A 27265-nucleotide genomic window follows, 5' to 3' on the forward strand; every position below is an offset into this window, starting at 1 on the left:
CCCTGCATCCAGTTAGGATCCTCTATACAGCTAACCCTGCCACCTAGCTTCGTGTCGTCTGCAAACTTGGATATGCTGTTTTCTATTCCCTCATCTAAATCATTGATATATATTGTAAATATCTGGGGTCCCAACACTGAGCCTTGCAGTACCCCACTGCCTGCCATTCTGAAAAGAACCCATTTATTCCTACTCTTTGCTTCCTGTCTGTCAACTAATTCTCTATCCACCTCAATACCATACCTCTGATACAGTGTGCTTTACGTTTGTATACTAATCTCCTGTGTGGGACCTTAACAAAAGTCTTCTGAAAGTCCAGATAAACCACATCCACCGGTTCTCCCTTACCCACTCTACGAGTTACATCCTCAAAAAATTCTATAAGTTTCGTCAGACATGATTTTCCCTCCATAAAACCATACTGAATCTGACATCACCACTTTCCAAATGTGCCGCGATCTCATCTTTAATAACTGATTCTAGCATTTTCCACACTACTGGTAAAAGAATAAAGCTTCACTACAATTGAAGTTTATGACAAACCCTGTATCGATTTTGCAATAAATAAAATTTGAAGAAGTTTGAGATAAAAATGATATGAGGTGTGTTTAATAGTTCAACATTGAAGGAAAGCGATAAAAGCTGATTTTCCCAACAGAAAAGACAATTTGAACAGTTTAACGCAAGTTGTGGTTAACATATTCCCGAAACACAATATTCTGATTTTCGGGGTGTGCTGATGCAGTTTGACAGGCCCCACCCCCAATCACCATCTGTAATAATCAATTCCAGAGGCCCCTCCCCTCCCCCTAGAGGTGTTATCAATTGCCCGAATGCTGAGCTGGGCTCCCAATCTGCGGACTGGCCATCCTCTGGGTTCCTCCATCTCCGCTGTTCCAATTCTACTCTATTCTCCTGCTCATAATTAGTGTCACCTATAAACCCTCTTGCCATTTTGTTCTTTCTCCCTACCGTTAACATCAGTTCTTTAAAAATTTGCAATCTGGTGAACATGAGAATATCGAACTCATTGTCTGATATATGGTGGATGAAAGATATCGCCCCCCCCCCCCCCACTTGTATGGACATGGAAGCTGTGGAGCAGGATGAATGTAGACAGCTAGGTTAGGGTTAGAATTGTCATTGGGCCAAATGGCCTTCTTTCCTGTCATGAACACATGATTCTATTAAGCCATTGAAGGAATACTGTTCCTGTTTTTCTCTTTTATTTGCCTGATCTGCTGATTAATGCTAAAGCATACTCCTTTTGTTTAATATCCTCAGCAACGTTTGAGTAAGTTGTTATGTGAAACATACTGCACAAGATAATATTTGGAGGTGGAGGAGGGTGGGGGGTGGGGGTGAGTTCACTCCTCATTTGTTGACCTCAGTGGCCAGGTTTCCTGAGATTCGTGAGAAAACAATCCTTCACTCTGCAATATTGCCTCCAACTCATCGAAGCTGAGTCAACATGAAAATGCATGGACCTAAATTGTTTACTGCAGCATTCCATGTCTCATAGACCAATGGATACTGGAAGTTTGCAATAGTCAGTGAGGCATAATCTTGATACTTGGCCCGGTTGTGAAGAGAATTGCATTTAGAACGAGCAGAGCTATCACAACTGGACCAGCTTGAGGAACCTGGATATCATATGACATGTGGAAGAGGGATACAACAATATCTTTGGCAAAAGCTAGAGATATGATAGCAGGCAGGGAATTTCAGTGGGAAAGGACATGGATGATTACAAACATATTGTGTGAGCAGTCAGGAAATTTGTTAATGCTAGTAAATCACGAAAATCTGTAGACACCATGGTTGAAGTAGAAACTCAGCTGGTCAAACAGTGTCCTTTATGTAGCAAAGATTTAAATACATAACTGACGTTTCAGGCTTGAGCCCTTAATCAAAGTATGAAAGAGTATCGGTGGGCATCTGCACAAAAGAGTCGGAGGTGGGTCTCAAATGCAGTGTACGACTGGTATTTTGAGCGAATCAGGATTTGGTGGTACACTGATTTGAGGTCTATGGTAGAGAAGGCCCTATACTCGGTGTTCTCGTTCACCATATGCAGGTCAAAGGGCAGGCGTCCAGTAAGGTGAACCGGTTGATGGTCTGACTGTAGTCTATCACCATCCTGTACTTCTCCCCACTCTTCACCATCACTACCTGTGCCCTCCAGGGACTGTTACTCGGTTCTATTATGCCCTACCCACCTCCAGCAGCTACTCCACCTCCATCTTAATGAATTCCCTGTCCTCGGGGCTATATCGCCTGCTCTTAGTGGCCACAGGTTTGCAGACTGGGGTGAGGTTTTGGAACAGCGGAGATGGAGGAACCCAGAGGATGGCCAGTCCGCAGATTGGGAGCCCAGCTCAGCATTCGGGCAATTGATAACACCTCTAGGGGAGGGGAGGGGCCTCTGGAATTGATTATTACAGATGGTGATGGGAGGTGGGGCCTGTCAAACTGCATCAGCACACCCTTAAGCTGGCACTGGAAATCCAGCCCCAACATGGGTGCGCCAGAGGTGGGCATCACCAGCAATTTGAAGTTCTAAATTTTTTTGCCCCCCACAGTTAGGGTCGCGGTTCATCTCCTGCGGATTTCAGCAGAGAGGGATTTGGAGGCTAGTGCTATGTTGAACTTGACTGGGGATACCTCAATGTTCATCAGCAATCATCCCAGCTGGTGTGGTCTACTCTGATCCAGCACAATGGAAGCCAACATCAGCTCATTGTCCAAATTGCTGCTGCCATGTTGATGGGTTGGCTGCCACAAAGATAGCTGTCCAGGAGATCATGAAGATGGCTGACCCCATGGATCGCATGTGGTGGAATCTGGAAGCGTCGTCCCTCTGTGTTGTTGTGCCCTTGGCCTGGAAGATGTAGAGAAGGCCACAAAGGGAGCACCAGATGCAGTAAATCAGTCCTGCAGATACACAAGTGAAATGTAAGGAGTGTTTGGGGCCCTGGATCATGGTGAGGAAGGGTGTGGGCACAGGAGGTGCAACCAGCTCGCTTTTTCTCTCTCTCTCTCTCCTTTTTCAGGTTTTCTACTTCTCCCGCCTCCCTTCTCCCTCTACCCACCAAGCCATCCCTCCTCCCCTGATCAGTGCTGTTCCCTCCCTCCTTTCTCCACCTATCATCTCCTGCCTTGCCAACACCCCCTCCCCCCATCCTTTTGTTCGGATGCCCCCCGATATTTTTTTTCCATACATCGATGAAGTGCTCAAGCCCTAAAATGTTGGTTATGTATTTTTACTTTTGCCACATAAAGGACACTGTCTGACCAGCTGAGTTTCTCCAGCATTTTCTGCTTTTAATTTGTTAATGCTGATCATTTTGTTTACAAGCCAAGAAGTATGTCAAAGAGTCATTGAGAGATACAGATCAGAAACAGGCCCACGGAGTCCACACCCACAATCAACCACCCATTTACACTAATCCTACATTAAATCCATTTATTTTAATTCTCACCACATTCTCATCAACTCCCTCCAGATTATTCCAATCACCAGGGGGAAATTTAGAGTGGCCAGTTTTTCTACCAAACCGCACAAGTTTGGGATGTGAGAGGAAACCAGAGCCGAGAAATCATGTGAACTCTACACAGACAGCGCTGGAGGTCAGGACTGAATCTGGGATTCTACGAGGCATCAGTTCAAGTAACTGCACCAAAGCACCACTGTGTCTGCTTCTGATGTTCCAATAATCGTCATCCCAGATGCAACAAAAAGAAAGAAATACATTCGAAATTGCAATGAAAGACATTTTGCAGGAGGAATTTGACAAGATTCTGGGATTAGCGCTACTTAAGGACAATCCAGATTAATCAGAAATATGTGGCTTAATGTTAGTCTGCAACATCTTAATGTTAGTTTGGTTGGGGGTTGGAAAGAGAGGATTTAAAGCATGGAGGTCAACAGTTCCCCAGGAAACTGGCTCCAGCCCGTCAACCTCCTTATTTTATTTCAGCACAGTAGGTTGTGGGTGAGGGACCTCTCCGGAGAAGAGGTCACTTACATGACATCATTCAAACTTTCCCCTCCTCCATGGACTTCCTGCTGCCTAGGAAAGACAGGCAACGTACCCATTTTAGATTGGGTATTATGCAATGATAAGGGGCTAATCAACAATCTTGTTGTACGAGGCCCTTTGGGTAGGAGCGATCACAATATGATCGAATTCTCACTCGACATGGAGAGTGAAGAAATTAAAACCGAGACCAAGGTCCTGAATTTAAATAAAGGGAATTATGAGGGTATGAGACGGGAGTTGAGTAAGATTGATTGGGTGGTGTTTATGGGGCGGTTGACGGTGGATAGACAATGGAAAGCATTCACAGATCTAATGGAAGAATTGCAGAAATCGTTTGGCATAAAAATAAACCAAAAAAGGTGACTCAACCGTGGATAACAAGGGAAATTGGAGACAGCATTAGGTTCAAAGAGAGAGCATATCAATTGGCCAAAAAAAGTACCAAATCCGAAGACCGGGAACAGTTCAAGATGCAGTAAAGGAGGACAAAGGGATTAATCAAGAGGGCAAAAATAAATTACAGAAGTAAGCTTGCGGCAAACATAAAAACCAACTGCAAAAGCTTTTATAGATATGTCAAGAGGAAAAGATTGGTGAAATCCAGAGTAGGTTCCTTGCAGTCAGAATCAGGTGAATATATAATGGGGAATAAGGAAATGGCAGACCAAGAGAGGATACAAATAACCTCCCAAGGATGTTGGGAAACATAGAGACTAATGCAAGGGAGGAGCTGAAAGAAATCATATCTCTAAGGACATGGTCTTGGGGAAATTGATGGGATTGGAGGCCGATAAATCCCAAGAGCCTGATAATCTACATCCTAGGGTACTTAAGGAAGTGGACATTCAGATAGCAGATGCTTTAAGAATTATTTTCCAGAACTTGATAAACTCAGGATCAGTACCCATGGATTGGAGGGTAGCTAATTTTACCCCACTATTTAAAAAGGGGGGTAGAGAAAAAGCAGGGAATTATAGGCCAGTGAGCCTTATATCAGTAGTGGGCAAAATGATGGAATCCATTATTAAGGATGTAATAGCGGAGCATATGACTAACAGAGAAGGGATCGGACAGAGTTATCATGGATTTACAAAAGGTAAATCGTGCTTGACAAATCTATTGGAATTCTTTGAGATGGTGACAGGTAAAATAGATGGGGGAGAGCCAGTGGATGTGGTGTACCTGGACTTCCAAAAGGCCTTCGATAAGGTCCCACATATACGACTGGCATGCAAAATCAAGGCTCATGGGATTGGGGGGCAAGGTATTGATGTGGATTGAGAACTGGCTGGCAGATAGAAAACAGAGAGTTGGGATAAATGGCTCATTTTCTGAGTGGCAGGCGGTGACCAGTGGGTGCCACAGGGATCTGTACTGGGACCCCAGCTGTTCACAATTTACATTAATGATCTGGATGAGGGGTTTGGATGTAATATCTCCAAATTTGCAGATGACACTAAACTAGGAGGGGTTTTGTGCACTGAAGAGGGGGTCAGGAAGCTCCAATGTGATTTGGATAAATTGGAGGACTGGGCAGATACATGGCTAATGCACTACAATGTGGATAAATGTGAGGTTATCCATTTTGGTAATACAAACCGGAGGGCAGATTACTATTTGAATGGCAATAGATTGGGAGATGGGGAAGTGCAGAGAGACCTAGGGGTTCTTGTGCACCAGTCACTGAAGGAGAGCATGCAGGTACAGCAGGCGGTTAAAAAGGCAAATGGTATGTTGGCCTTCATATCAAGAGGGTTTGAGTATAGGAATAAGGATACCTTACTGCAGCTGTACAGGGCCTTGGTGAGACCCCACCTGGAGTATTGTGTGCAGTTTTGGTCACCTTATCTAAGGAAGGATGTTCTTGCAATGGAGGGAGTGCAGAGGCGATTCACCAGGCTGATACCTGGAATGGCAGGAATGACTCATGAGGAAAGATTGCGCAATTTGGGATTGTACTCGCTGGAATTGAGAAGATTGAGAGGGGATCTCATAGAGACATATAAAATTCTGGCAGGACTGGACAGAATGGATGCGGAAGGGATGTTTCCAATGGTGGGGGAGTCCAGAACCTGGGACAATGGTTCGAGGATAATAGCAAACCATTTAGGACTGAGATGAGGAGGAATTTCTTTACCCAGAGGGTGGTGAATCTGTGGAATTCATTGACACAGAGGGCAGTAGAGGCAGGTTCATTGAATATATTTAAGAGGGAATTAGATATATTTCTTCAGTATAAGGGAATTAGGGGTTACGGAGAGAAGGCGGGGATGGGGTACTGAACTTTAAGATCAGCCATGATCTCATTGAATAGCGGAGCAGGCTCAAAGGGCCGAATGACCTAATCCTGCTCCTATCTTCTATGTTTCTATGCTTCTATGAAGGACCCATCGTATCCTGGGTACACTTTCTTCTCTCTTCTCCCATCAGAAAGGAGGCTTCAGAGTGTATAATCACACACCAAACAGGCTGAAAGACAGTTTCTTACTTGCAGCCATCAAGCTCCTGAATGAACCCCACAAACTGCTCTCTTCTCAGCCTGGCTTGATGCTAATTGATCTTCCTTTTCATTTCAGTCCTATACTCTGCAATTGTGCTCTTAACACAGCTTATGAAATGTTGGAGGTAACCTTTAGTCTGTTTGCAGAAGAACCCTTATCACTGAGCATGGTACTTTGTGACAAATAAGCTTAAAATTACAGCAGCTGTGACTTTGGCTTAGTGAGTTTTCCAGGCCTCCTGGCGAAATCAAGGCCAGAAGGCAACAGCAGTTGATGGGGGTCAAGAAACTTGCTCATGCATACGTTCTGAGACCTCATAATCCATCTTGCTGCCTGTAGATGAATGAGCTTGCTCATAGTCCTTGCGTTGAGAGGGAAGGGGACCAGTAGAGCAGAAGTGTTGTGAGCTAGGAACTGAATTCCTGACCCCTTTTCATTATCATCCCACCTGAAACTCACCATCACTGCATGACTTCTGTGGGACTGCACTAATAAAGCATATACTTTACCACAGGCTCTCCCACACTAGTCAGAACTCTGAAATGATGGTTTTCAGGAGAAGGTAAAGCTTCCAGCAGTGGGACCAATCTTAAACACATGCTGCAAGGAGGTGGATGCTCCTGCCACGAGACAGTGTGGTCAACACCAAAGAAAGAAGTGCTTATCCTTCACCTTAGAGACACAAGGAGCATGTCTTACTTTACTGTTAACCTTGTAATAATGAGGCAGGTTGTTCCCAATGTGGATTACAAAATGTTGTGGCACATAAGGATCTATGGTCATTATGAAGGCTAATGGAATGAAGTTATTTACACCGAGGGTGGTTGGTGCCTGGAACGCAATGCCAGGGGAAGTGTGGAAGCAGACATGACAATAATGTTTAAGTATTTAGATGGATACATGAGCAAGCACACACAAAGCTTCAGCAAATCTTTCCAATATCGACGTGAGGCATATGGAATTAGTTTAGATTACCAACATGGCCAGTGCAGAAGGATCTGTTCCTGTGTGGTACTTTTTTGTGCTCTACGTTCTTATTGCAAGGTGCATGTAGTATAATAATTATTATTATTATAATGAGGCTTTACAGGGCAATGGAATATATGGTCTCCATCTTTCAGGAAGGATATGCTCCTATTGAAGGCAGTGAATGGAACTGATTCCTGGTGAGTAAAGGTTGAAATATGAAGACAGAATGAAGTGCTTGGGCCTATAATTGGAGTTTTAAAGAACAAGAGAGTATCTTATTGAAGTATACAAGATTCTGAGAGGGATTGATGGGGACTTTCTGAGTTGGGGGGAATCTATTACAAGGGGGCATAATTTCTGAATATGTGGTCACCTAATTGAAACAATATTGAGGAGGAATTTCTTTTGTTAGAGGGTCATGGTTCTTTAGAATTCTCTATCCCAGAGAATGGAGATGGAATGAATGAATGAATGTATCTATGGTGAAGACGAGGAGACATTTGAACAATAAATGATCATGGAGAATGGGTAGACCATGGGAAAGTGGTATTGAGACCAAGAATGGATCCCACCTCATTTTATTGACTGGTTAGAAGAATTCCAACTCTGAATTTAAGTTCAGAGTATGCTTCAGAAAGGTTGCCTATTGAAATTAAGCATCTCAAAGTAATAGAGATACACCACATCTCGCCAAAACCCTCTAAAAGCACCATAAAAATAGCATCAGCACCATCTTTTTGCAGGCAAACACCCTCCAGCAGTGAGGACCCAAATACAGTCAACTAACTCCAATAGTTGCTTCAAGTCCAGCACCAGTCTCCCTCACCCCCCCAAAAAAAAATCAGGCCCTCTGCTCTGAACTTTGTCACAAGAGAGTAAAAGGTGAACAGATTTAATTTTCAAAGTCTATTAGAATAAGTGGAACATCTTCACCAACTCCCGGGAACGTCAGTGATGAGTCTGAGGATCTCGAGCCCCTTCCTCAGTAGGATACAGGTGCCCAGTGTTAATCGTAGAAGGAATTACACATTTCACAGCTGACCTGTCTTGTCAAGACCTCCCATGGCAGTCCACACCCCTCACAGTGTGCCTATCAGCTATCTCAGAACCCACAAAATAGAGTAAAAATATATCATTCTGGATCTCAAGGTACTGCCTGGAAAGGATTAAAATTAAATGAAACTTTCACGTGTTAAAAATGCATTGCCTTGTTTTCTTTATGTAGATTGACAAATATGTTAACATTGCGCATCTGTTACAAATATTTCTTAATCTGAATTCACCCCATAATTCATGATTTTCTTCAGAAAATCAAAACTAGGCATCATGCAATATTTTGTCTGAATCAAATGAAATAACAGAAGAAAGATTTGGCAATGGTGACAGCCTTTGAAGCAAGCACACTGCTTCATCTAGTTTTGTGGCATGGGACTAACCTTCTGTCCACCCATGACACATGCTGGAGCAGTCTGAGGTGCTCCTTGCTGAGCAGGGGTAGGAGGATGGGGGTCATGTGGAGGGTGGGAGTAGGAAGGAGCAAGAATTATCAGAGGTGTCAGGGCTTTGCAAAAGAAGAAATCTTCCCATTCAGGGCATGCACCCTGACTTCATTGACTGGGTCAGTTCTGACGAGCAGTCGCTTTGCCAGAGAGAGCCTTTAAAAAAATATATTTTTGTTAAATTTCATCATCATTCCCTGTTCTTTGAGGTAGTTCTGGAGTTTGCAACTGAAGAAATATATATTTGCCTTAGAGAAGGAATATTTTCAATCTATCAGAGAAGGTGACTGCAAAATTTCTAAAGATCCCTCTGACAAGAGCAGTACTGAGAAAGGAGCAATAGAGGAAGGAAAAAAAAATTAACACTTGTGTGTGTGTGTGTGTGTGTGTGTGTGTGTGTGTGTGTGTGTGTGTGTGTGTGTGTGTGTGTGTGTGTGTGTGTGTGTGTGTGTGTGTGTGTGTGTGTGTATTGTTCTTGGAAATACGTTGCACTATGTGTTATTTTCTTTTACGTCAAACCCATGGTCTCATGATTGTAAATAGGTTCTAGTTGGACAAGAATTTTAACTTGTGCTCGCTTAGTACTGCTGAAGAACTGCAGACCAAAGCATTTATGGTCTTCAATAGAAATAAACATAATAAAGAATCAGTATTATTTTCCATAGACCCTAAAAACGAGTCCCTTGAAATTCCACCAGGCTAAATCTGAAAAACATGGTTGACCCCAGACTAAACCACCAGTTCCAATTAGAGGAGATGAAATAAAAACAAAAGTGATGGCAGTGTTATTCAAGCTGAAAGGGAACACTTAATTCGGTGTTTGTGGACAGTAGAAACTGGATGCCCTGGGTAAAACATGAGTGCACTGAACTGCTCTGATAACTGCTGTTCAAACTCCTCAATGGAATCCTGTTTAAGCAAGTCCATTTTGATTTAATACAGGCAAATGCCTTATATAAACAGTGATTACTGTTGCGCCAGCTCTTGATTTATTGCAATAGACAACAAAACTGACAAGACAGCCTCTACCAGTCTGAACTGAGCTAATTTGGATCTTCCAACAAAGTCCTTGATGAAACTTGGGCCTGAGTGAGAACTTGTCTGCAGTGATTTGATTGGCTTCTCTCCTTCTTTGTTATATAATGATTTTATCAATAGTCTGCAAATGGTTTGATTGCAAAGTCAATTGACTATGAAAATGATATTTGTGCAAGGAATCATCATCCAGGCCAACTCCAAACGGATGATGGTGATTATGAGATTTTATTGTCATACACATCAGTACAATGTACAAATGCACTGAAATTCTTGCTTGCTGCAGCTATACAGGTACAAACGATATAAATTAACACACTAAAGAAAAAAGAGAATAAATATAAGATAAATATTCACAATTGCAATTGTAATGTTTAATGCTGCTATTAGCAAGTCTTTTATTTTAAAACCACTAGAAGTGCACCTGGGGGGGGGGGGGGGGGGGTGGTGGGGTTTATGTTGAAACATTGGGACACTGAAACCAGATTGAGGCTGGCAGCCTCGGTGATGCCTGTGTAATGGTGGATGCAGAACCTCATATGCAGACCGTGAAACAATGAATAAACAGTGCTGAAGCTCCCAGAAGACTGTGTAAACTTGCCCTTATTTATAGACGGCAGAAAGCCACAACATGGTGCCAGAGTAATAAGGAATTCACTTGGAAAAAAAGGTGGAGAAAATAATGGAGCCCTTCGGTGTCCCTACCCCAAGGTTGGACTGGGAATCACCCAACCTACCTGATGCATGGCGGCGATTCAAGCAGCATGCTGAGCTCGTGTTCACAGGCCCGCTTAGAGGGAGAACAGAGGAGGAGAAATGCAATTACCTCCTGCTGTGGATTGGGGACAAAGGACGGGACATGAGCAACACTTGGACAGTGAGTGAGGGCGATGCGAAAGTGCTAAAAACATATTATGACAGATTTTCAGCATACCTCATGCCAAAATCTCATCCCATATTTGCCAGGTACAAATTCCACAAGAAGACACAGGGGAGTAGGGAGCCATTCGAGCATTTCGTGACTGAGCTCAACCTGCTTGTAAAAGACTGCAACTATGCAAATAGTGAAGAAATGGTCAGGGACCATATAGTATTCACTACCAACTCACCTAGAGTAAGGGAGAAGTTGGTTAGTCAGGGGCCTGAGCTCATGCTAGATAAGGCAATTGATATAGCCCACTCCTACAAGCTAGTGCAGGTGCAGCTCAAGGCCATGGCTAGTGACAGCAGTGAAGGGCATGCAATACACCACAAGGCAGGAAAGCCAGGCACTTCAAGAAATGCCAGCAGGCAAAACGAAACTCTGAAGTAATTTAATAAAGCATTATGTGGAGGACATAAAAGAGTCTGGAAAAACAGCCACCTGAAGAAACACACAAAGATCAGCGTGTACAGCATAATCTGTAAAGTGACTGAGCCATCCCAGTGGGTTAATGCCCTGGTAACATGTGAGAAGCCAAAAACACACAAGCTCCAAGTATACCTGGACCCATGGCCTTTGAACAAAGCAATACTACGGCCATAATATCCCCTACCCACACTTAAGGATGTAACATCCAAACTGGCTGGGGCAAAATACTTCAGTGTCTTAGATGCAAGATCGGGCGATTGGGGTTATCAAACTCAGTGAGGAATCATCCCTGCTCACTACATTCTATTCCATCTATGGCAGATATAATTTTCTCAGACTGCCCTTTGGGAATGCATCTGCCCAGGATGTGTTCCAGAGGAGGGTAGACAAAACATATGAGGGCCTCAATGGAGTGGCTGGCATCGTAGATGACATCATTGTGTTCAGAAAGACAAGAGAAGAGCACAACTGTAACCTCAGAGCCATGATCAGTCGGACCAGAGAGAGAGGGGAGCGGTTAAACCTGGACAAATGCCGCATCTGTGTGTCCGAAGTGAGCTAGTTCGGACTTAGACTTACAGCCGATGGCCTGAAACCAGACCCTTTCAAGGGGAAAGCCATCAGGAACATGTAGCCGCCAGAAAACGAGGCAGAGCTGGAGAAGATTCTCGGCGTGATGAATTACCTTGCCAGATTCGCTCCCAACCTGGCTGAGGTGAGTGCACCACTCAGACACCTGGTAAGACGTGACACAACCCATGAGAAAGCGTTTCAGCAGATGAAGGACACGATCACAGCGGAACCGGGGCCAGTGTTAGCCTATTCCAATCCTTAAAAGGAAGTAACATTCCAAATGGACGTGTTGAAAAATGGCCTGGATGCATCCATCATGCAGGAAGGCAGACCGGTTGCATATGCATCAAAGCTGCTTAATAACACGGAGCAAAACTATGCCCAAATTGAAAAGGAGCTCTATGCAGTCCTATACGGGTGTAAGATATTCCATGAATACACCTACGGGCGACGCGTAACTGTGGAATCAGACCACAAGCCATTAGAGACAATACTCTGCAAGCCACTAGACCTCGTACCACCATGTCTACAGCGTGTGATACTCGCGCTGCAGAAATACAGCATAGGACGAGCAGCTGTCCACCCTCAAGCAGGGTCATTCGGTCAGGCTGGCCGGAGACAAGGAAATGGTGTCACCCACAAATCAGCGAATACCGGAACCACCGCAACGAGATCACAGAGACCAATGGAATCCTTCTAAAGGGTGAGAAGATTATTATTCCACGGAAGCTCAGAACAGACATGCTACAGTGCATACACACGAGACATTTCGGAGTGGAGAAAAGCAAACACATGGCTGGGGACATAATGTTTTGGCCAGACATGATTCAACAGATAGAGGAAATAGTAATGAATTGTGACATATGCCAAACACACTGCAACGCCAACACCAAGGAACCCATGGCAATCCCAGATAACCCATGGCAGGATGTAGCAACAGATCTATTCGCCTGGAACTCTGAGAACTACATCGTCATATGTGACTACCTCAGCAGATACTTTGAAGTTGAGTACCTACACTCCATCACCTCAGCTGCTGTAATCCGCAAAATGAAAACAATGTTTGCTAGACACGGCATACCAAAAAAGGTTGTTTGCGACAACAGACCATGTTACAACTCATGGGGATTCCAAAAGTTTGCAGAGTCATGGGGTTTCCAGCAAGTCACTTCAAGCCCGCATTATCCCCAGAGCAATGGGCTAGCCGAAAAGACTGTCCAAACTTCAAAGCGGACTCTCACAAAGGCCAGAGTGGACAAGAAAGACCCATACCTCAGCCTACTCGAGTATAGGAACACACCGATCGACGGCCTCAAATCTCCATCCCAAATCCTGATGAGCCGCAGGCTGCGCTCTATCTTACCAATGGCAACACTACAGTTACAACCTCAGGTAGCCCCTCAGGTAACAGTGCAGGCAAGGAGAGAGAACTGGCAGCGGTGCTAGAAACAGCAGTACGACAATTTCTCGGCCGCTGTCAACACTACATGCTGAACCCACATCCGCTTCCAGCAGGAAGATGGTAGGTACATAGGAACTAGCAACAGTCATCCAAACCACAGAAACCCCACGAAGCTACCACAATGAAACCAGCAATAGACAGACCTTCAGATGCAACTGACAGCACCTTCTCGACACCCGAGATGATAAGACCACACCCAACCTATAGCAGCCTGAGATCAGCAATGACAACCTGATCACTGGACCAGACGACGACCTGATCACTGGACAAGGCGAACCAGATCACTCTGGGCTGTATCCTCGCACAAGGTAAGGTCGTGCCATTAAACCAAGGCAAGTCCTTGATTTATAAATGACTGAAAGGGTGTATGAAGAACGCTGCCCTATGAAAAAAGAAGCTGTTATGTGACCTGTTGCATTTACCTGCATGGTGACTTGTATACTACATACTAGGTGATTTGTTACACTTACCTATTGAAAAAAAAGGGTTTGTTCTGCACAAGAAGATTGGACCATGACATTTTTGTTGTTGAAGGGAGATGTAATGTTTAATGCTGCTATTAGCAGGTCTTTTATTTTGAAACCATTAGAAGTGCGCTCGGGGGCTTTTATGTTGAAACATTGGGACACTGAAACCAGAGTGAGGCTGGCAGCCTCGGTGATGTGTGTGTAATGGTGGAACCTCACATGCAGACCGTGAAACAATGAATAAACAGTGCTGAAGCTCCCAGAAAACTGTGTAAACTTGGCCTTATTTACAGTAGGCAGAAAGCCACACTGCAATGACTAGTAGAGTTAAGGTTAGAAGAGTATGTAACAGAGTTAAAAATGTGTTTTAATAATTTTTATTCTCAATTCTGTATTTGTGAATTTTATCTGTTATTTAAATAATGTATTTACTGTTATTTTAATAATGTTTCCAATGGGAATAAGTTTGTTGGTGCACACCTCTTGTGCATCTCCTAAGCCCTTCCCTCCCTGCTACTCATACTGTTTGCTACTTGCTAAGGGTAAGTGTGAGAGGCTACTTTAATGTTTTCTTTGGAAAGTGAATTGTTAATGTTATCACTCTCAATGTATATTGTTCATTGCTAATATTATTATGTTTTGCAGTTGGTTTTGTATTCTTTTAATCATTAATGTGACTTTATGAATGTTTTTATGTGACTTGTGTTTAGGTGCTATTAGCATGTGTTGATCAGATTCCACACTGTAAATTCTGTTATTTTTCATGCTTATGAGCAAAGGGCCAAAAAAAGGAAAACCCTGGAAGGTTGTATTATTTTGTCTGTTAAAGGTATAGAATTTCCTTGCTAAATGTATGGTTTGTATATTATATGTAGTTAATTTTTCTATTCGGTTTTTATCTCGCCCACCAGGTGCCACTGTTTTCACCTTGTAAATATAGTGCTTTTTAAATAGTTTAAAAAGATTTTAAAATGCAAAATGTTTTCCTGGGCAAATCTTAAAAGCTCTCCCAAAATGGCCATAAATGACCCATTTCTAAAGAACCTGGGGAAGGCTCCATAGACTTCAACACTTTATTCTCCCCATGTCTGCGTGGATTTTCCCTGGGGGCTCTGATTTAAATGTAAATGTTAAATTTAGACATTCAGCATGGTAATAGGCTATTTTGGCCCACGAGTCTGTGCCACCTAATTTACATCCAATTAACCTACACCCCTGGTACATTTTGAACAGTGGAAAGAAACCAGAGGCCCCAGGGAAAACCCATGTAGACAAGGGGAGAATGTATAAACTCCTTACAGACAGCGTGGGATTCGAACCCCAGTCCTGATCACTGGTGTTGTGAAGGTGTTGCGCTAACTGCTACGCCAACTGTGCTGCCTCAGATGGTTTCCTCCCTCTGTTAAAAAATGTACTGTGGGCGTAGGTTAATTGGGTGTAAGTTGGATGGCACAGACTTATGGGCTGAAATGGCCTGTCACTGTGCTGTATGTCTAAATTTAAATATAAAAATTGAAATTTAATTGGACTGAAGAGTCTGTTTCTATGCTGTGACTCGACTTATTTTACTGATAGTGACAGATGTCTTATGGAATTCTTTGGGGAACAGTCCAGATGACAGTCTGCTCATTGCAGACCAATGTAGCAGAGGTGTCATCAGCAGATCTGGGGCCTTTCAATAACCGAGGAAGCGGTTGCAGTGAAGGATTTCAGATTCCATCGTGATGGCTCTTACACAAAAGTCCTGTGGGTTTCAGAGGCTCCCTTTTGTGTCTTTGCTAACCTTTGTTTCTTCTTTATTGACCTCAGCTAAATATCAGGCTCAATGCACCTTTTCCATGGAGGAATTCCGATTAAAATTATCTCTCTGAATATATTGTCCACAAGAACCATGGCACTAGTATTCGTGCTACAGAAAAGTGGAAAGTATCAAAAAGGGCCTGCTATATTATGAAGGGTGAACTTTGATATGTGGGAAAGGAAGGCACAAATCCTGAAATTTTAACATCCAAACTCTTCAGGGGAGATCATTTTAAGAGTGCTGTTGACTTTCATGGAATGTGGCATTAACAGCCATTTCTTTTATTAGTAACTAATATTTACAGGAAAATATATTAAAGGAGCATTTTCATTAGGTATTTTAGAAAACAGCAGACAAAAATACTTCTTTCATTGCAGCTGCCTACATAAACACTTGCAGAAATGTTTCCTCTGGTCCCAATTGGAAAGACTTTGTGTGTAGTCAGAATATATCACAATCTTTCTACTGTGACGTTAAAGCCTCGAGGGCTTACTATGGGCTTTGTCTCCTTCCATTTGATGTAGGAGCAGAATTAGGCCATTCAGCCCTTCAAGTCTCCTCCACTACTTGAATCATAGCTGATGAAATTTTTCCTCTCAATCCCATTCTCCTGCCTTCTTCCCATAACCTTAAAATTCAAGAACTTATTAACCTCCACTTTAAATATAACCAGTGACTTGATCTCACTGAAAAAAAGTGTCTCCTCATCTCTGTTCTGAAGGGGCATCCTTTTCTTCTGAGGCTGTATCTGCTGGTTCTAAATTCTCTGACTACTGGAAACGTCCTCCCGATATCGAGTCCATCCAGGCCTTTCAATATTTAGTCTTTCAAATCATTAACGTGAGAAGTAATGGCCCTAAAACTGACCCCTGTGGAACGCCACTAGTCACGAGCAACTAGAAAGGCCCCCTTTCACCAGTCAGCCAGTTTGCTATTCATGGTCTGCATGTGCTGGGACGGAGGTGCAATGAAAAATGTTGTGAAAATGTTTTGATGTCACGCAGCAGCCGGAGCCCTTTGTCAATGTATGAGCACAAAACAAGGCAGCATCTGAAGAAAGAAGGTGAGGAGAGGGAGGAGGAAGGGGCAGGGGAGGAGTATGTGCCAACAGATAAGAGGTCATCAGTGGGAGGATAGAAGAGAAAAAGGCAGAGGTGATGGGGGAAGAGGGTGGCTCTCTGAATGGAAATGAAAGGGAAATGAGTGGAGAGCTGGAGGAAAGGAGGCAGAGTGATAGAGAAAAGAAAGACTTGGGGAAGGAATTTTATAGAATTGGAGAAGAAGTAGATGTTAATGCCATCTGGTGTCTGGTTGGAGAGTGCCCAGACAGAATATTAGGTGTTGCGCCTCTAATTTGTGGGCAGGCTTGATTTAATAGGACATGAGCCCATAGACAGACATCAGGGTGGGAATAGGATGTGGAATTCAAAAGGCTGGCCACTGGGAGGTCCCAGTTATCACCGTGGACAGAGTGAAGGTACTCAAAAAAACAGTTGCCCAGTCTGTGTCCGTGTAGAGGAGGCGACACTTCACTTGTAAATCTGCATGTGGTCATCCACTACATCCAGTGCTCCCATTGTGCTAATTTCTGCCCCACACTACTCTCTCGAATTTCTGGCATGTTCCTTGTCTCTTCCATTGTGAAGACTAACACAATTTGGTTTCCTGCAATTTCTTTGCTCCCCATTGCCACTTTTCATGCTTCATTTTCTACTGGTCTGATGTTCATTCTCTTATTTTATCTCTGCTCCCTAATTGTTTATTAAAATTTTCCTTTAGCTGGTTTTTAAAAGCTTCCCAATCCTCTAGCTTCATGCTACTATGCCCTCTCTTTGGTCTTTGGCTTCTCTTGTCAGCCACTGTTGTCTATCATTCCTTTGGAATTTGTTTTTGGATCCTAAATCTTCTGAATTACTCCCAGAAACCTCTCCCTTTGCTGTTATACTGTCACCCCTGCTCAGGTCTCATTCCACTCAACTTTGGCCACTCCTCTCTCTGGCCTCTGTGGCTACTTTTCCTCAACTATCATTCCAATCCATTTATTTTAGTTTTCCTCTCTCAAGCTGCAGGCTGAATTCTATCACTGCCAATTTTCCAAATCCAATTAATCACAGCACAAAATCTAAAACTTACCTTTTTCCTCGTGATCTCAACCCCAAGTTTACCTAAACTGCAACCTCGGAGGCTTTCTACAATTTCCTTCCTTTGGGATCACGTGCCAACCTGATTTTCCCAGACTACCTGCATATTGAAATCCCCCATGACCACTTTATCATTGCCTTTCTTACATGCCTTCTCCAACTCCTGTTATAATTCTTTTACCTCACATCCTGGATACTGTTTGGAGGCCTGCATTTCACCTCCATCAGTATCATTTTTTTAAACCTTCTATCCTCTTTCCCTTTTAATCTTAAGGACTTTGAGACTCTGCAGTATCAGGCACCGCTTCTATCTCTTTGTGATATGCAAGGACCAATGAGACAGAATTTAATCAGGATCATTTTCAACATCTATTTGGTTTCCCAGTCAGGCCAAACCTAACAGGGAGCCCCATGGCCATCCTGAATTGGAGGAAGGGGTTTGCGGGACCCGGGGAGGATAATCTTCAAGTAGTGGAAGCAGCTGTATATAATGCTGAGGTGGGACTGTGGTGATGCAGTCAAATGCACAATGGAGAGATGATTGAGTGTGGCTGGCTTGGGACTGGGAAGACGTTCGTTGAACTGTCAGGAGCACTCATGCATTCCACTATCAATCCTTCCTTTCTGTGGGGAGACCTAAATGCAGGTCTGGATACCTCTTCAGATGGCTACGAAGCCTAGGGTCTTTTACAAGTTACGTCCAGTGATGCCTGAGAAATGGCACAACCAATTCCATGATTCTGAGGTGTTAACTGTTGTTCCCCAATAGCAGCAAAGTAATCCTTTTTTCCACTTCAGCAGATTTTATGCTTTTTACTTTAATTCAAAGAAGGCAGGCTTTAATCTGTTGTTGATACTGATTATATTAATATGGTGACTCAGAATAGGCTGAAAGTGTACACCACCAAAGATCAGAGTAGATTTGAGGAAATGTACCTAATTTTCAGACTAGACACATTGCAGCCTTCTGGTTGCAACATGGAAGTCCATAGTTTCATCTAATGAGCACTTTCAAGCTTTTTGCTTCAAACTTTCTGCATGCCTTTGATCATTTCTAATGTCTAGACTTCTTTAAATTTATATTTTCACCCCATAGGTCATTTAATTTCTCAAACCTTCCACTCTACGCACAGATATCTGTTCTTCTCGCTGCCTATTTTCCCTTTCACTGTCTTGAAAATGACGTCTTCGCAGAAGCTGCCTGATTTTCTGTCTAACTCCAGCATTTTCCGTGTTTAACTCAGTTGTCCAGCATCTGTCATAGGGTGTTCTGGGTAAATCTGACTTTGTCTGCAGTCTGTCAGGGCCACCACTATATATGAGGTCCGTTAGCCTCTCTCACTTTATTGCAAGTTATCTAGCTTGCCTTTGCACACAGCAGCCACAACATTACACGATGCAGCTGCCTGTGCCCTTGATCCCAATTCCTGAAGTGTTTCTGAGAAAAACGTTCAAAATAAAGCCCAATTAAGACACCATTGCCCCTTCTTCATTTGGATGGACTAACTTCTACCAGCACTGATCATGAGGAAAATGTAAGAACTTGAAGCAGCTCCTTCATCAGAAGCTATGGACGACACTTTCCTTATTCTAATCTATCCTAATTTCAAAGTATCATCTTCCAAAAGCATGAGCTATGATATTCCGAAATTCAATCTCTTTAATCCAACAAATCAAACTCGGTGGCTGTTACTTTATGTAGCTTTAATTCATTGATAAAACAGATAAATATTTTGCATAACATCACATTAAGATTTTTATAAGGCTGAATAACAAAGCATTTACTGTATGATAGAGATATAAAATGTATATAAAGAAGCTCAAACTATAAATAGATGCATAATGGTACTTAGAGTGTGACAAATTATGTTATTTTATATCGTATATAGATATGCTTTTGGAAGATAAATTGTGGGGTGTTTAGTTAGGTCACACAAAATACAAACACTTCAAAACAGATCTCATCAGGAGACGGACTCTCCACCGACATTCATTACAAACCCTCTAACTCCCCAAACTACCTGGACTACTTGTCCTCACACCCTGTCCTCTGCAAGGATTTCATCCCCTTCTGTCAATTTTTCCGTCTCCGCCGCATCTGCTCCCAAGACAAGGTCTTCCAGTCCAGAGCCTCTTAAATGTCTGGCTTCTTCCACAAACATGGCTTCCCCTCCACCACTATTAACTCAGCCCTTACCCACATCTCCTCCATTCCCCGCTCATCTGCACCATCTCCCTACCCCTAGAAGCAATAAACACAGAAGTCCCCTCTTCTTCACCTACCACCCCACCAGTCTCTGCATCCAACACATTATCCACTGGAATTTCTGGTACTTACTACAAGAACCCACCACCAGACTCATTTTTCATTCTCCTCCTCTCTCAGCCTTCCATAGGGACTGCTCCCTCTATGTCTCCCCTGTGCTCTCTTCCCTCCCCACCCATCGCCCCCCCCCCCCACCCGCAGCACCTTCCACTGTGGTAATAGGAGGTGTAATACCTGCTCTTCAGCGCTTGACGTCCTGCTTTGCGGAAACTGCCAAAGTGTTTGGCCTGGAAGTCAGCCTGAAGAAAACCATGACTACCAGCCCCCCACATCTCCATCGGGCACACAAAACTCAAAACGGTCAACCAGTTTACCTATCTCGGCTGCACCATTTCATCAGATGCAAGGATCAACAATGAGATAGACAACAGACTCGCCAAGGCAAATAGCGTCTTTGGAACACTACACAAAAGAGTCTGGAAAAACAACCAACTGAAAAACCTCACAAAGATAAGCGTATACAGAGCCGTTGTCATACCCACACTCCTGTTCGGCCCCGAATCATGGGTCCTCTACCGGCATCACCTACAGCTCCTACAACGCTTCCACCAGCATTATCTCCGCTCCATCCTCAACATCCATTGGAGCGCTTTCATCCCTAACGTCGAAGTACTCGAGATGGCAGAGGTCGACAGCATCGAGTCCACGCTGCTGAAGATCCAGCTGCGCTGGGTGGGTCACGTCTCCAGAATGGAGGACCATCGCCTTCCCAAGATCGTGTTATATGGCGAGCTCTCCACTGGCCACCGTGACAGAGGTGCACCAAAGAAGAGATACAAGGACTGCCTAAAGAAATCTCTTGGTGCCTGCCACATTGATCACCGCCAGTGGGCTGATATCGCCTCAAACCGTGCATCTTTGCGCCTCACAGTTTGGCGGGCAGCAACCTCCTTTGAAGAAGACCGCAGAGCCCACCTCACTGACAAAAGGCAAAGGAGGAAACACCCAACCCCAACCAACCAATTTTCCCCTGCAGCCGCTGCAACCGTGTCTGCCTGTCCCACATCGGACTTCTCAGCCACAAACGAGCCTGCAGCTGACGTGGACATTTACCCCCTCCATAAATCTTCGTCCGCGAAGCCAAGCCAAAGAATACCTGCACCCACACCTCCTCCCTCAACATGAACTAAGGTCCCAAATAGACCTTTCAGGTGAAGCAAAACTTCACCTATATCTCCAAAGAAGTCATCTACTGCATCCGGTGCACCATGTGTGGCCTTCTCTACATCAGAGAGATGAGTTGCTGATTCAGAAATTGCTTCGCCCATCATCTCCTCTTCGTCTGCAACAAAAGTGACCTCCTTGCAGCCAACCATTTCAATTTTGAGTCACACTCTCAAGTTCACATGCCTTTCACACTCCCCCACCCTGACCACCTGCAGATTGAAGGAACAACACCTCATTTTTTTTGTCTGGGCACCCTCTAACCCCAGGGCATGAACATTTAGTTCACTGCATTCCACTAATCAGCTTGCTTTCCCCCCCCCCCCACTTAACTAGTTATTCCAGTTTCTACTTCCTTTCTCTCTCCACTTAGCCTCAATCATCTCCCACCCTCACCACCCCCTCTCCTTCCCCCTTTTGTTTCGACATCTCTTATGTTCCCTCATACCTTGATGAAGGGGTGAAGCCCAAAATATTAGAGATGTATCTTCACCTTTGCTACATAAAGGCACTGTTTGACCTGTTGAGTTTCTCTAGCATTTGAGTGTTTTCTCATTTAAAATTCTGGAGCCAGACAGTCCAGACTCCGAGTGCCTTTGCACAAACTTTGAAGAATGCTTATAGAGACTTCACAAGTAGGGGTTCATTGGACATGTTGTGGAGTAATGGATTATTGTTTTGGAAAGCAACAGATGAATGTACTTGGAAGATTAGGTCTGGTGCCACAGTCTGTTGAAATGCAGGTTGCTGTTCTAAGAGGGTCATGTGGTTTTCTCTGACTGAGAGAGAGAGAATTCAGTTCTACAGTTTAGCAGCAGCAGCTGGGACTGGAACAGGGCAAGCTGGCAAGCTTGTGGAAAAACCCCATTTTGAAGACGTGTTGTGAGTTCTTAGTTCAGCCTGGCCAAAGCCCTTGTGGTCCATACGAGAGGAGATTGTATAATGTTTCACCTGAAATAAGGGAAACAAAACTCTGAAACCAACAAGAACCTTTCAAGAACCAAAGCCTGGTGAAGATTCATGAATGCTAAATTCTGTGCTCAGTATAAGAATTGCCTGATACCGGTGAACTTGGAGGAGTGAGAGGTGAGATTGGACTGTGAATCAAATAACTTTTTTGAACACGTGTGCTTAGAATTAGAAAGGGGTTAAGTTATAGTAATAAGTTAAAGTTTGATCCTATTTTCATGTTTAAAGATAATTAAAAGTAACTTTTGTTTAAGTAACCATTTGTCTTGGTGAATTTCTATTGCTGCTGGGTTTTGGGGTCCTCTGCGCTCGTAACAAGAGATGCAAAGAAAAATTCAAAGAAAAGTTTCTCATGCTCACGTTTCCTTCATATCTGATTGAATAATGAGCAAGTCATTAGTCTGTGAGGATATTACATCATAGTCACTATGGTAACACTACAAACAATAGTTTTCTTAAAGAGACAAGCACAAAATTAACTAAAAAATTAAAAAATGCAAGATTTTCGCTTTTACAGAAGCCACAGATGATTTGTGGAGGTCAGGGTTAATATGAGTAAGGAGGGAGGGGACACCCTCTCCTGTTTGCTTCTGTGAGAGTGTGGCTTAGTCAGACCTTCAGATCAATGATTTTCTTCCACAGGGAAATTCTTATCAAATGAAACCTGTCTAAATATATTGTTCACCAGCAACATGGCACTGGTGAATATCAGTGATGGAAACAGATGTATGCAGTCCTTTTGCCCAATTTGTCCATGCCAACCAAGTTGCCTATCTGAGTGAGTCCCATATGCCTGTGTTTACTTCATATCCTTTAACATTTCTTGTCTGTATACCTCTCTGCATGTCTTTAAACATTACAATTGTACCCACCTTAATCACTTCCTCTGGAAGCTCTTTCCTTATACACACTAAGCCAATGGTTCTCAATCTTTGTTCTTCCACTCACATTACCACCTTAAGTAATCCATTATTCTTCTTTGGCTTGGCTTCGCGGACGAATATTTATGGAGGGGGTAAATGTCCACGTCAGCTGCAGGCTCGTTTGTGGCTGACAAGTCCGATGCGGGACAGGCAGACACGGTTGCAGTGGTTGCAGGGGAAAATTGGTTGGTTGGGGTTGGGTGTTGGGTTTTTCCTCCTTTGCCTTTTGTCAGTGAGGTGGGCTCTGAGGTCTTCTTCAAAGGAGGTTGCTGCCCGCCGAACTGTGAGGCGCCAAGATGCACGGTTTGAGGCGATATCAGCCCACTGGCAGTGGTCAATGTGGCAGGCAGCAAGAGATTTCTTTAGGCAATCCTTGTATCTTTTCTTTGGTGCACCTCTGTCACGGTGGCCAGTGGAGAGCTCGCCATATAACACGATCTTGGGAAGGCGATGGTCCTCCATTTTGGAGACGTGACCCACCCAGCGCAGCTGGATCTTCAGCAGCGTGGACTCGATGCTGTCCACAGCATATTTGGCATAAGATGCCTTAGGGTGGTCATTCCAAAAGGAGGACATGGTCATAGGTTACCTGCACACATTGTGTTTGCATTTGTTGTTTTTGAAATACTGTTTACATTGTAAATTTAAAAAAATTGAAATACTGTATATATAAATATGGTAATCTGTGACCATGTCCTCCTTTTGGAATGGCCACCCTGGATGCCATAGATGCTCTGTGATTAGTAAGGGATTACTAAAAGTAGTGTTTGGGTGGCACTAAGCTCTGTGTGGAAAAATGTTGTCCCTGAGATCCTGTCTCCCTTGTCATCTTAAGTATTTTCCCCAGCTTTCGACTGTCCTACCAAGGAACAAAACTCCGTAATCATCCACCTTAGAGCTCACAAGACTGGAGTGGAAATGAGTCATACTCAGTAGAAGATAGACCCTTCAGCCAAGATATGGTGCTGACATATGTAAACCTATTCCACAACTATCCAATCCTTTCCTACCTCACAGGATTACCCCTCTATTTTTCCATGTGGCCGTTTATGAGTTGCTCCTGTTGAACTGCCCTCACAGCAGTAAGTGGTTAAGAACTGAAGAACATTGACTGGGATGTTTGACAAGATTATGTAAGGATTTGAAAATGAATTCTTAATTTAATTTGTTAAGATAAGGAAGATCCGTGGACGTATTAATAATGGCAGTATTGGTGAATAATTAATAGGATGGGAGAAAGAATTAAGGAAGCAAAGAGAGTATTTGAGAAGGGAATAAGAATTTTAAAAGCTGTTATGCTAATAGACCAATTAGAAGTTCAGCTCAGCATTGAGCACTCTTGTCAGATAGGAAAGCAGAGGGAGTTGTTGATGTTAATACCAGGGACAAAGAGGAGGGCTTCAGTGTTGCCAATGGAGTTAAAATAAGTTTTGCTCCTCCAGGACAGGGAGGGAAGGAGGACCAAACTGATGAAAGTAAAATGGAATTGTTGGTAACAAAATCATTAAGTAGCTGAACTCCTTCCAGTTTTGTGTTGCAGCTGCTGAAGCTGGGAGTAGAAGGCAAACAAGCTGTAAGCTGGAGCTGAAAATGCTAAGGTTGTCTGAGAAACGATGCAAACTCCTGAAAGCAGCCAGCAATTAATCGTGCTTCCCGGGATTTTTGTTTTGATCTCCAAGGAGCTCGGCCTGACATAGTGCTGGCATTTCTGGGCTCTGAATCAGAAGGGTTTGTGTTCAAATTTCACTCCTTCTGTCTAACACTCCAGTGCAATAATGAGAAAGAGCAGTATCTAACTAAAACCTTGTATCATTGATTTCCCTCCTAGCTGGTTGTAAAATTTCTCATATAGCTACTTTAATGAACAAGAATGGACGGCTAATATTTTTTTTCTCTCGATGAACCATAATTATTTGGCTAGTATCTCATTCGCACTTCAGGAGGTCCACTGCTGTGAGAAACAGAAGTATCTTCACAGAATTTGCTCGAGACAAAAATTGAGAACAAAGAACATTTATTATACAACAATGCAAAGTTGGGTGCTTCCCCTTACCCTGGGAATACACACAGATACTGGGGCTGACCCAACTTTTATACAGTTCATTTCAGTGTAGAGGTCCCCTCCCCCCCCCCCCCCCCCCCCCTTAACATTCTTCTGCCTCCTGGATAAGTTTGGTATTAGGCAATCCTGTCTGCCTAGGTGCTGTTTCTGTGAACTTGGAGGACCAGGGGGTCTCCTGTCTGTGTCCCATCATGTCATTGTCCTTATTCACACCTTCCCAACCCTCAGGGCTTACTAACTCTTATATGCAGAACTTGCTAATTCTGTCAGGTTTACTAATTACGGAGATTAAGGAGATAATGAGCCCACCTCACTGACAAAAGGCAAAGGAGGAAAAACCCAACACCCAACCCCAACCAACCAATTTTCCCTTGCAACCGCTGCAATCGTGTCTGCCTGTCCCGCATCGGACTTGTCAGCCACAAACGAGCCTGCAGCTGACGTGGACTTTTACCCCCTCCATAAATCTTCGTCCGCGAAGTCAAGCCAAAGAGACTAATTACATATGCGGAACTTGCTGACTCTCTCTAGGCTAGAAGACCCTTATCTTATTCAGACTAATTTTACTTCCTACATTCTATTATCTACCTTTATCCTATTCATATTGTCTTTTTTCATCTCTCATATTTTCATATTAGTTTTACTCATCTCTCACACTGCCTTCATGAAGGTTTACACATTTAATTTAATTTAGACAGACAGCACGGTAATGGGACCATTCGGGTCACAAGCCCATGCAGCCCAATCACACCCAATTCACCTGCACCCCCCGCTATGTTTTTAAAACCTGAGCACTCAGAGGAAACCCACACAAACACGGGGAGAACATAGAAACTCCTTATAGAGTGGGTTTAGAATCCTGGTCCTGATCGCTGGTGCTGTAACAGCGTTACACTAGCCGCTACACTAACTGTGTTAACCAAATTCCCACATTAGACCATTGAGCATAATTCTTATCTCAATATGGAAAATTGAGAAAACCCTTGAAAGTTCTGCTCCTTAACTTCAATTAGTCTGGAAGGTATTTGGGGAAGATTCCCAATAAAGCGCTAGAAAAGTCTTCCAAGGTGGAAGGTTACCTGTGGGATTTTCCAAGGAATATGCAGGGAGAAACCTTATCCTCTTCTTATTTTTCAACTGACATGTGAAATATAAAGTGATGGAGTTGGCTTATAATATCCAAATTTATGAAAACAGGTCTGCTTACCAAAAATAATAGAGCAAGTTCTTGAGAGGCGAGCAGAGATGGACTGGAACAGTTGCAGCTCAGGAAGAAAGGTAGTCGAGTAGGCAGCTTGAGAGTGGCTGCATAATAGAATAATTTTGTAGACATGAGCCCTTAATTAAGGAGATAATGAACAACTTGGGGAGCCAGCTGATATTAGATGCTATTGCTAAGATATTAGATCTTAGTGGTGTTGTTTAGAACATGTCTGAGCTTATAATTTTTTATTACATTTTAACTTTGATAAGATCGTATTTCCGTTAAGGTTGATGCATGAGAAAGAAGAAGTAGATCCTTAAGGGATCAAATTCAGAATGGAGTAAAATATTGAACTGGGTATTGCATTTCAAAAGGCGTCCACTTATTGCCTGGCTCCCTGTATTGCAGCTGGAGTTTTGAAAATGATGATGTTGCACAAATAGTCCTCCTTTTACTTTTCAAAGGACACACTGCCCTATTTACACAGTTCCTTAAGAAATATAATAGGTGTAGTGGAAAAGCATGGCTTGCAATGTGGGCAATTAACATTTTAATGTGTTTGGCTGAATATGCCCCATCTATTGTTTTCATGAAGACATTAACTGTTTAAAACAAACTTAGAATTGCGTTTGTTGGCAAGCTGAGAAATCTCATTTTAGGCATACTAATTTTTGTTACAAACATCCCATTGTGAGCTTTAAATGAAATTATTCCTGATATTGTTGTATTGCATTTGTTGAACAGACTTCCATAGATAAATAAAAAGATTTGCAAT

Source organism: Narcine bancroftii, chromosome 3, assembly GCF_036971445.1.
Source record: "Narcine bancroftii isolate sNarBan1 chromosome 3, sNarBan1.hap1, whole genome shotgun sequence".
Classification (NCBI taxonomy): domain Eukaryota; kingdom Metazoa; phylum Chordata; class Chondrichthyes; order Torpediniformes; family Narcinidae; genus Narcine; species Narcine bancroftii.